This window comes from Theobroma cacao, unplaced genomic scaffold, assembly GCF_000208745.1.
Source record: "Theobroma cacao cultivar B97-61/B2 unplaced genomic scaffold, Criollo_cocoa_genome_V2, whole genome shotgun sequence".
NCBI lineage: Eukaryota > Viridiplantae > Streptophyta > Magnoliopsida > Malvales > Malvaceae > Theobroma > Theobroma cacao.
Window position 1 is genome coordinate 27,983 of NW_017234730.1, and position 11,646 is coordinate 39,628.

At 34.4% G+C, this 11,646-nt stretch overlaps 1 long non-coding RNA gene across 1 annotated transcript; it reads left to right on the forward strand.

Moving 5' to 3' along the window:
* Positions 1-9,371: 9,371 nt before the first annotated feature.
* On the forward strand, positions 9,372-10,961 carry LOC108663873. The gene is made up of 3 exons (XR_001929979.1): positions 9,372-9,402; positions 10,047-10,131; positions 10,924-10,961. It is a non-coding gene; the product is annotated as an uncharacterized LOC108663873 (long non-coding RNA).
* The last annotated feature ends 685 nt before the right edge of the window (positions 10,962-11,646 follow it).

The window sequence follows — 11,646 nt, forward strand, 5'->3', positions numbered from 1 at the left end:
GAAAGGTAGAAATCAAGCTAAAGTCGAAAAATCTTACCGTTAGACGCGTAAACGGGCGAAAAACACAAATTCCCCTTTGAATTTTCTTGTTTCTCTTTGGTTTTTCTTTTTTTTCTTCCTTTCCTCTCTATTTCTCTCTTGTTCTCCCTTATGGCCGGCCATCACTTAAAATGGGGTTTAAATGGGCTGACTTTTCATTAAAATAATATTAAATCATTAAAAAGTGCCATGTGTCACTTTCCCATTAGCCCATTTTTAAAAATTTCATCCATTTGTTTCCAAATTTTCACCATACACTTGTCCCACATATCCATAGCTTAGATAAAATTCTCAGACTTATCCAAAGTCTTGGTGGAGTAATTTTTGAAATTTACACTTTTGCCCCCGTAAAAGTGAAAAATTACATTTTTGCCCCAAAAACTGAAAAAGTGCCCATAGACATATTTTTCATCCTTTATACTCATACAATTCTCCAATTTGTCAAATTTGATCTAAATTCTCTCAAAATCTCAAATTTTGTCCGTGGGTGGCAAAATTACGATTTTACCCCTACACTCCAAAAATCACCAAAATTAAACTTTTTCACTTCCTATTATTAAATTATACTCCAAATAGTTAATCTTGGTCAAAAATTTCACTCCATGATCAAATTATTATCTTAGGTGGCAAAATGATAATTTTTGCCCCTAAACATCAAAATTTTCAATTTTACCCCTAATGAACCCTCGAACTCCGAACAATCATTTTTAGTCATTCCTGAACTATAAAATATTAAATTTCATTCTACAATTCTTATTTGAACTAGTTCGAGATTAAATCAACTCAAGTGTACCGTTAGGTACAATACCGAGTTTCGTCTATTCTTAGGTGCTTTCCTAGCATAATAACATGCTATTCAGTGCATGTATGTCATCACATGTGTTTATAGGGTCGGGTTTTACAGTGACAAAGGTTTTAGAGTCATATTTGAATCATTAACTTGTCATGTTGTTGATGTTAAAAAAAATTAAACTCTATTTGTTGGACATAGACAAGGTACTACATATGTTGTTTTCTTGGATGACTTATCTTCTAACAATGTATGTTTCAGGGCCAAATGAGGATAGTTGGCTATGGCATAGAAAAGTAGGACATGCTAGCATGAATAGAATTTCAAAACTACTATCTTTAGATCTAGTGATGAGGGTTCTTAAGCTAAACTTCAAAAACGATCAACATTGTGATGCTTGTGCTAAAGGCAAACATAGGAGAAGCTCATTTAAATCCAAAAAAGATGTAACCACTATTAGAGCCTTACAATTGCTTCACATAGATCTTTTTGGACCAACTAGAACCACTAGCTTAGGTGGAAAGAATTATGGTTTAGTAATTGCAGATGACTACACTAGATTTTCTTGGGTTTTCTTTCTTGCTTGCAAAGATGAAGCTTTAAAAATCTTCACTTCTTTTTACAAAAAAGTTGAAAATGGGAAAGGGTACAAAATAATAAATGTTAGGAGTTACCATGGAAAAGAATTAGAAAACCTAGGTTTTAAAAAACTTTGTGATGAAAATGGGTATAGCCATAATTTTTCAGCTCCTAAGACTCCACAATAAAATGGATTAGTGGAAAGAAAAAATAAAACTCTGAAAGAAATTGCTAGAACCATGCTATGCAAAAAAAATTTACCTAGATATTTTTGGCCTGAAGTTATTAATAGCTTTTGTTATATCATAAATAGAATAATGGTTAAGCCAACCTTAAAGAAACTCCCTCTAAACTTTATAAAGGGAAAAAACCCAATATTGTTTACTTTCATCCATTTGGTCATAAATGCTATGTATTAAGCAATGGAAAGGATAAGCTTGGTAAATTTGATGCTAAAAGTGATGAAAGAATCTTTCTAGGATATTCTTTGACTTCCAAAGCTTATAGAGTATTCAATAAGAGGGCATTAGTTGTTGAAGAATCTATTAATGTATTATTTGATGATTCTAACCTTTTTTCTAGAAAGGAAAATTGCGATGATGATGATGATGATGTAAGTATCCTTCAAGAAGAAATTGAAGGGCTTGATCTCAATATTGAAGGATCCAAAGTAGATGAAAAGGCACCATAAAAAAAAGAGCAAAAAATTAAACCAATTATTGAAGAAGGTGAGCCTAGTTATCCAATGGTAAGAAAAGAGGTTGTTGAAAGCAAAACAATTAGTGATCCTAATCAAGGGGTAAGAACTAGAGCTAAAGCTCAAAATGTTTGTGAACATGTTGCTTTTATCTCACAAATTGAACCTAAGAACATTGATCCATCCTTAGATGATGACTATTGGATATTAGCTATGCAAGAAAAATTGAATCAATTTGAATGGTGTTAAGTATGGGAGTTAGTTCTTAGGCCAAATGATTATCTAATTGCAGTAACTAAATGGCATTTTAAAAACAAAATGGATGAAAATGGACAAATAACTAGAAAAAAAGCTAGGTTGGTTGCTAAAGGACATTGTCATGAGGAAGGAATAAATTATGATAAGACTTATGCTCCTTTAGCTAGATTAAAAGCCATTAAAATGTTGTTAGCCTTTGCATGCTATATGTACTTCAAGCTATATCAAATGGATGTCAAGAGTGCCTTCCTTAATGGACTAATAAATGAAGACATGTATATTAAACAACCATCTGGTTTTGAAAGCCCTTCATTTCCAAATCATGTGTTTAGATTAAGAAAGGCCTTGTATAGTTTAAAATAAGCTCTTAAAGCTTGGTATGAAACATTTTCAAAATTCTTAATCAAAAATTATTTTAATAAAGGTAAGGTTAATAATGTTAGCTTTAAAATTATTATAGTTTTGATTATGACAAAATGATCAAATTTGCTTGAACATTATTTGAGTAATCTTTGACAATTTCTTGAAAGGATTTAACTCCCATACATTTGTTCTTACATAAACACAAGCTTGACTCTTGAAGTTATTAAACTATATCTATAAGCTTGTATGACTTAGGTGTATGAGAGCTTATGATTCCTATTCATTAAAGTCTGATTTAAAGATTAAAGGAAAATGTAGATGCACTCATTAAGGGGGAGTTTTGAATATCTTTTGTAATGATGGCAAAAAAAAAAAAGGAGAGAAGGAAAAGTAAGTTAAATTGAGTGTGATAGGTTTCCATTTTTAATTTATGTGTATGATGCTTAGTTATGATTTTAATGAATATTATGTGCTAGTTATTATGGATATTCAATATATCTTGCTTAGCTACTGTGGGCATTATATATTTTGCTTAGCTATTATGGACATGATAAATAGTTTATTACAAATCTTTAAAGAAAACTAGATGCATTGACTAAGGGGGAGCAACTCATTATGCATAAAGATTTGAAGCATTCATATTGAGCATAGACATTGCACTATTAATCTAGGAGTGTTTTGTTATCATCAAAAATAAGAGATAAAGAATGTTGACTCTATATGCTTTTGATGATAGGAAAATATTCCCATTCATTTGTGTCTAATGCCTTTACTTGAGTGTGTAGGAAAATTAATGTATGAAATTAATAAATCAACCTTTCAAAGTGTATATCAAAAGAGAAAAGGAGATAAAAATAATAAGACATGACTACTTAACAAGGAGGAAGCTCATTAGTTGAATAAGGAAGAATGTTGGTTGGCTAAGATTCAAATTAGAGAAATGGCAAGCTGAAGAGTTTGAGAAATAGAACCAACTTAGTCAACCAAGTAAGTCGGGTAAGTGCTTTCTGCCAGAATGTAACTTGAAACAGAACCAACTTAGTTGACCAAGTCAGTCGACTAAGAGCTCCCTGTTTGGAAATTGAACCAGAGCACTACAAGACAGATTAACGGCTAGAACTCATCCTCAATTGTTTTCAACAGACATAAAATTGCCAAATTGCCATCTGAGTTACATCTCTAAGTATAAAAGGGTCTTCCAACAATTAGAAACAAGTTCTTGGAAGTTTTGGAAGAGATTTGAGCAATTAAGAGTTGATAAACTAGAAAATTTACTCTTCACCTCACTGCACTTAAACGTGCATTCTTTGTACTTGTATTCTGCACTCAACCTTGTACCATTCAGATCAACTTGTGATCATAGGTACTTTCTTCTACTTCTTTTATTGTATTCTTAAAGTGAGGGAGTCACTATAAGTGGCTGTTTCAAGCAAGGTTTGTTTGAATGTGTTAAGGTTCTAACTTAGCCTTGAAAGTTAGTTGTTGGGTTTTGGTAGATCCCATGAAGAACCATTGTTGTAGGTTGTGGTTGAGCCTTTGAAAAACCATTTTAGGTTTTGGTTGAGCCCGTGAAAAATCATTGTGAAAGGTTGTGGTTGAGCCTTTGAAAAACCACTTTGGGTTATAGTTAAGCCCCGAAAAAACTAGTGTAAAAGGTTTTGGCTGAGCCTTGTAAAAACCATTATAAAGCCTGACAAAAGCTTAAGAATTTCACTATTTCTTAGTAGATTGTTTGAAAAATCCTTAGTTGGATAATCAAGGTAGTGGATGTAGGTCTTGGACTGAACCACTCTAAATTGTGCTGTCTTGTTTACTCTATTTTTGTTGTATTTTCATTCCTTCATTTGTCTCGCCTTTGTCTATACTTAGAAACAGTTTTTGAAAGAGCCAAATTGTGCTATTCACCCCCCTCTAACACAAATTATTGGGACCAACAAGTGGTATTAGAGCTAGCTCCCTGTTATTAAGGCTTAACAACATTTGTGTCATGACCTGGTACTCCCCTTAAGCCTGTGACAACCGTCGTGACGTCCCGGTAGACATTCGTTACCTAGAGTGCCAACCGAAACCCCGTAAGGCTTTAGTACCATTTTTTTCATCTCCCCTATGAGTAATCATCGCCAAACCTCATTTTTAAAGAATTTTAAGCTTTTTCCCTTTCAAAACCGTAGAAAAATAATTTTGGCCTCACAGGGGCGTTTTCGTCATATTTCCTTTAAATTTTTTGAACCCGACTAAAGATGTAGTAGATGAGTGGAAAACACATATTTCATGATTTAAAATAATTTTGGGTGTCTAAAACATTTATTAAAAATGAGATTGTGACTATTTGAATAAAATAAAAATATTCTAATTTCTTGTAAAACAATATTTATAGAGTCATCGGTAAATAATTTTTGTAATGTAAAAGCTAAATAAATTCATATGTACTATAATACAGATAATCGGGATATAAAATTTACTTTACAGTGACTCGTGGGCCCGTAAGGAACAAAAGTGCACAAAGGCAGTAAACCTACAATTTTTGGAGTAGTAAAGTCGACTATAATCCTTGACGATATCTGCTATCCACAAGCTACCTCGGGCCTAAAATTGTTGAAAAAGAGGGTGGTAAGATTATAAAATCCCAGTGAGTAAACAGATACCATCTAGACAATCTAAAGTCGAGTAAATAGAGACAGGTAAAACAGTTTAACATACTGAAATTCATCACCTTTCAACTTGTTTCAACCAAATAAAATCAATTCATATAAATCAAGTAATTAACACTACTTATGAATTTCTTAAAACTTTGGCACGTGCCAAAATCATTCTCATACCCAGTTATCAGGGATACCTTGATCAAGGGTGTGAGACCTTGACTTTTATAGACTCGTAAAGGAAAGTTTACGCGATATCCCTAATCAAGGGTAATTTCATTATTTCCTTAGTAAGCCCATAAAAGTAAGATTTTAAACAATATTATGGCCTAAGTATGCCTAAGGCATAAATGGATGATGAAATTAGGGGTAAAATAAAAAAAAAATTTTGATGATTTTCAAGATAAGGGCAAAATGGTCATTTTTCACATCGTGTTAAAATTTTAAGTTTTCATGAACCCGAGTATGTCTAGACCATTATGGACCTTGTCCCAATGTCAAAGGAGTAAAAAGATTTCATAAAGGGTTGAAGGAGAGTAAGTTAATTAGTGGAGGGGTAATTTGGTAATTTCAAGGGAATGGATAAGATTGGCTATAAATATCTTTCTTTCAGCAGCTTCTTCTCCCATTTTCCAGCAACTTGTCTTCTTCTTCTTCTTCCATCTCACGTTGCTTCCAACCTCCATGGAAGCTTGATATGGAGCTTGCATGATTTTCTCTCTTTAACTCTAGTTTTCACACTTTTGTGCCCTTATGACTAGAACCCTTGTATTCTTCCACTCTCTCTCCTTAAAACCCTTGAAAAATCTTATTTTCACTAGTTGGGTGTTCTAGAGAGAGAAAGAGAGAATTACCCCATTTGTGTGGAAGCTATTGGAAGAGAATTCAACTACAAAGGAAGCCTAGGGTGAATGATGCACTAAGCTTGGTTTTTAGCTATGGATAATGGCTAGTAAATTAGATTATGAGCTGTTTTATTGTTGAGGATGTTCATTCATTTTATAGTGATTTAGATAGTGAACATAGATAGCCATTTAAAGTGGCAATTGGGGGTTAAATAAGAGATAGCTTTTAGGGTTTATAGTATGTGAATTAACATAATGGGGATGTTAATGTGATGGTAGGTTTCAAGGAAGCTCCATCATCCCATTTGGACAATTAAGGGAATTGGAGTCATCTAAAGGCTCAACAATATACTAGTGAGTGGACTGCCTATCAAAAATTATTTTGAGAATATGACTGTTTTGTACAAAGTGTTTGAATGATTTTATACAACTTTTCCCAAAAATGAATGCCTTGGGAACAAGCTCTTGAGAAATGGTTTATTTTATGATATGTGGTTATTATGGATTTCTATGCGGCTGCATTAGGTTGATATACATATATGTTTGAATATGGTGTTGTGTAATTATATTGACTCGGCTATGTGCGAGTAGGGAGTGCGCATAAGCCGAGGATGACCCGATTATGTGTGAGTAGGGAGTGCACATAACTCGGTGATGACCTAGCCATGTGCGAGTAGGGACTGCGCATGAGCTGGTGATGATGATGATGGGATGGTGTGTATGATGATGATGGGATGGTATGCATAATGATGATGGGTATATACGTATACATATATACATATGTAAATATGTGTGTTATAGGAAATTAATGGGCAATGGTATATGGTTGTAATGCATGTGAAACTTGACATGTTAAACCTTGGGAAATTGTTATGTGTTTCGTGTTGGTTTGGACATTTCAGCACGATGGTTTTTCCTTGGAAAAAAGGGCAAAATTTTGCATTGGTGCCTTGTTTCTCACTACAGTGAAAATCATTCTCACTGAAGCGAAAAACTCTCGGGTTTTGGAGGGGTAGGCTGGTTGAAAACTCGCTACAGCGAGGATACATATCGCTGCAGCGAGAATGACACTGTAGCTTCTCACTGCAACAAAATTCATTCTCGCTGCAACGAGAAACTTTTTGTTTCTGGGTTAAAATTTCGCTGCAGCTAGAAACTTTTTGTTTCTGGGTTACAATTTTGCTGCAGTGAGATTGAATCTCGTTGCAGCAAAAAACTTTCTGTTTTGGTCTCCTATCTTGTCCAATTGCTGCCCTATTTTTCACTTCTTTGCTACCATATCTAAGCTTGGACTTCCAACATTAAGGATTAAATGAGTTAAATTTAAAATAAGGAGGTTTAGTGAGAAACCCTCAGCCAGTTAAGAAACCCTCGTTCGGCTAATAACTTAATCCCAACGTCGCAGTAGCGGAAAGGCATTCACGCTGTAGCGAAGATTCGTTGTCATATTTGACTTGCTTGCTTATCATTGAAGTTTTCATTCTTCAAATAGTTTGTTATGTATGGGTTCATGATCTTCAAATGATTAATCATTTAAGGGCTTGATGAGGGGTTTTTAATATGAATGGAACCAAATTGCATTGTTTTGAAACAAGTGCATCATGATTTTTAATTCTCCCTTGTTGTTGCTTGTTCCCTTCCTTGTTCACTCACTGGGTTTATACTCACCGTTTTCAACTTCATGTTTTCAAATCATGAGGCAGCCGGTAACTAGGACGAGGTGTCCTCGTAGACTTGTATCCATCTTTTGTTAGGTGTCTCGGCATTCAGTAGCTGTACATTCGTTCGAGTCCCTCCGTTGGAAGTCGAGTATTCTTTTGTTGTGTATAGACAAACTTAATGTAAATTATTAAGATGCATGTTGTAGATAATGTATACACACTTGTTTTGTATGCCAATATGAGGTGGCAATGTTTAATATTATTTTGATTCTAAGTTATGAAATATGACTTAGCAGTTTATGATGGAATGATGAACATGTCAGATTAATAGGCTTGCTTGGGCTTAGTGGACTATGTCCATTGGGCCCATGTGCCGGTCATGGCCCAAAATTTGGGTCATGACAGAGGGCTATCCCAATCGAGTCCACCAAGGCTGTTAAAAAGTCATGTACGCATAAATTATGTTTTTATTTTGAAAACATAGCCGTTCATTGGCGTTGGCTGAGTTCCCCCTCACGTGTTGGTTTGACGTGAAGTGAACTCTAAAAGTGTTAACCTCAGCAGTTATCCACCCTTGCCTCTCATACTGAGGTAAGAATATAATGGGGTTACCGTGCCCCTCTAATAGGCTGGTCCACGGAACCCGTTCACTGCAGTAAGCTAATAATTTGTGAGACCCTGTCAGGCTCGATTAAAAGACGGTATTGTACCGAGTGGTACAACTAAGTTAAATCGAGCCTTGAACTAGTTAAAATAGAAATTCTAAGAGGAATTTGAAAATTTTAAAACCAACAGAATGGCTTAGAATAGTGATTTGGAGTTCAAGGTCCAGTTTGGAGTCCATCAGAAAATTGACCAATTAGGGACAAAACGGTCATTTTACCATTTGATGATAAAATGGAGACTTTTAGCCAAGATTTGATCACATTTGACCAAGAATAATTATATGAAATATAATTATGATTATTGGAGTATAAAATGATGTTTAGCAGTGAAAAAATGTGATTCCCTGTATTTATGGAGCACAAGGGCAAAATGGTAATTTTGCCACTAGAGGACTAAAAGAAAATTTTTTTAAACAATTTTTGCCCCATTTGATTAATATTGATCAATATTAGTGTTATTTTAGGTTGAAAAGTAGAAATAATGAGATTCCGGTACATTTCGGAGTATAAGGGTAAAATCGTAATTTTTTCATCCCGGGGGCAAATCAGTAAAAGTTTCGCCCCAACACTTGTCAAGACCAAGGGATTTTAATTGTGGTAGGATTGGATAAATACCAGAATATTTGTGGTGGAAAATTAAGAAGAAAAAGTCAAAAAGTTAAAAATTTGGCCAATAAGCATGTGACACATGGCATGCTTGATTATTTTATTATTTTCTATAGAAATCAGCCCATTAAATCCCCAATTCCCTCACCATATTCGGCCTAGACATCCAGCAACAAGAAAAAAGGAAGAACAAAAGGAAAAACAAGAAAACCTAGGTGGAAATTCAAAGAAAAAGTGAAGAAATCAAGGAAACAAGCTAGGTAAGTTAAAATTTCTTTAATTCTCCTTGATACCTAGCTTACCCATGCTTTTGTTCTTGATTTCCATGGTTGAATATTGAGTTATCATGATGAATTCAATTCTGAAAAATGGGTATGGAAGAGGAATTGTTGTTGGAATAATTTGATTTTAGACTATGTTAGTGTTTAGGGATAGTTAAGCATGGTTATGAACAAAAACACAAAAGAAATATTCAATTTCTCTAGGGTTCCTTGTTGGCCGAACCATGAGGGCTGAATATCAATGGGGGATTGTTTTTATTTCAAGGAAAATGGCATGGAAAATGATGAAGTAAGGTGAAACGGTTATGTAGAAAAAAATTCGATGCTAGTACACCAAATGACCAAATTTTTTCTATAAGGAATTGTGAGGGTTCTAATGCTGAATTTGGCTTTATTTAAATGTATGTGGTAAATTAAGGTATTAGAGGAGAAATGAATTAATTTGGAGGTGATTTGGACACAATCGCCGATTAATCGGGTGATCGGTCGAATTTAATCGATACCGTGATTAAGCGGTAATCGGACATATTTTTGCATTTACATATCAAGCATTAGTAGTTTAAATTAATTTATATCAATTTAGGGACAATATAGTAAATTCCTCGACTTTGTTATTTGTCAAGGTGGTGAGACGTCCGGAAAAGGCAAAGGAATTACGCTTGAGGACTATTAGTCAGAGTTCACCCGGAATCCGAATTTTCGACACCTGTGAGTGGACTGCCTATCAAAATTGTTTTGGGAATATGACTGTTTTGAACAAAGTGTTTGAATGATTTTATGCAATTTTTCATGAAAATGAATGCCTTGGGAACAAGCTTTTGAGAAAAGGTTTATGTTATGAAATGTGGTTATTATGGATTTCTATGTGGCTGCATTATGTTGATATACATATATGCTTGAATATAATGTTGTGTAATTATGTTGACTCGGCTATGTGCGAGTAGGGAGTGCGCATAAGCCGAGGATGACCCGGTTATGTGCGAGTAGGGAGTGCGCATAACCCGGTGATGACCCAGCCATGTGCGAGTAGGGAGTGCGCATGAGCTGGTGATGATGATGATGAGCCGGTGATGATGATGATGGGTTGGTGAGATGATGATGATGGGTATATACGTATATATATATATACATATGTAAATATGTGTGATATAGCAAATTGATGGACAATGATTTATGGTTGTAATGTACATGAAAGTTGACACATTGTACTTTGAGAATTTTCATGAATTTTAGGTTGATTTTATTAGTTTAGTAGGATGGCTTTTTGTTGAGTGAGGAAAAATGTTTCTCTTGTTGCTCTGTTTTCACTGCAGCGAAATTCATGCTCGCTGTAGCAAAAACCTCTAGGGTTTGGAGGGGTTTTAAATAGGAATGAACTAAATTACATTGTTTTGAAACAAGTGCTTCATGATTTTAAATTCTCCCTAATTGTTGCTTGTTCCCTTCCTTGTTCACTCACTGAGTATTGTACTCACGTTTTATAGAAATTCATGTTTTCAGATCAGGTGACTGTTGGACCCTAGATCGAGGAGTCCCCGTAGTGCATCTCCTAGGTATGTGTCTAGCATTCGATAGTAATCCCTTTTATTGTAAATGTCTCTGCTGGAAGTCATGAGTCCTTTTGTATTATGAATACAATCTAACAATGTGAATATGTGTATGCAATGTAAATTGCTAAATACATGACTGGTATAGTGCATGTATATTATTATCGATAATGCCCTTATGTGTTGGCTATGTTCACACCCGAAAAAAAGTGTGTGTGTAAGCATGATATGATAAATTTGTTAAGCAAAGGTAAATGGATAGGCTTGCTTGGGCTTAGTGAGCTATGCTCATTGAGCTCATGCGCTGGTCATGGCCCGGGAAATTGGGTCGTGACATAATTATTCCACCAATCAATGAAATTTAACAGAATGACATGGCAATTATTGTAATTCACAGCCTTTCAAGGCTAAATACACAGTTCATATATATTTCAACACAAATACCAATTCAGCCATTCATACAAATATTGTCATAAGTCATTCGATTCAAACCATGACAACACATGAAAACAGTCTCCAATTACTCTATTTTCAAACCATCATTCAATTTTAAAACAATTTTATGAAATCATTTCATTAAATCACATTTTGCTTATAAAATCGAAAAATTAATCATTTAACTCATTTTTCATAAAATTCACAAAATCGGATAAAAACCACTTTAGATAAGTAAGAT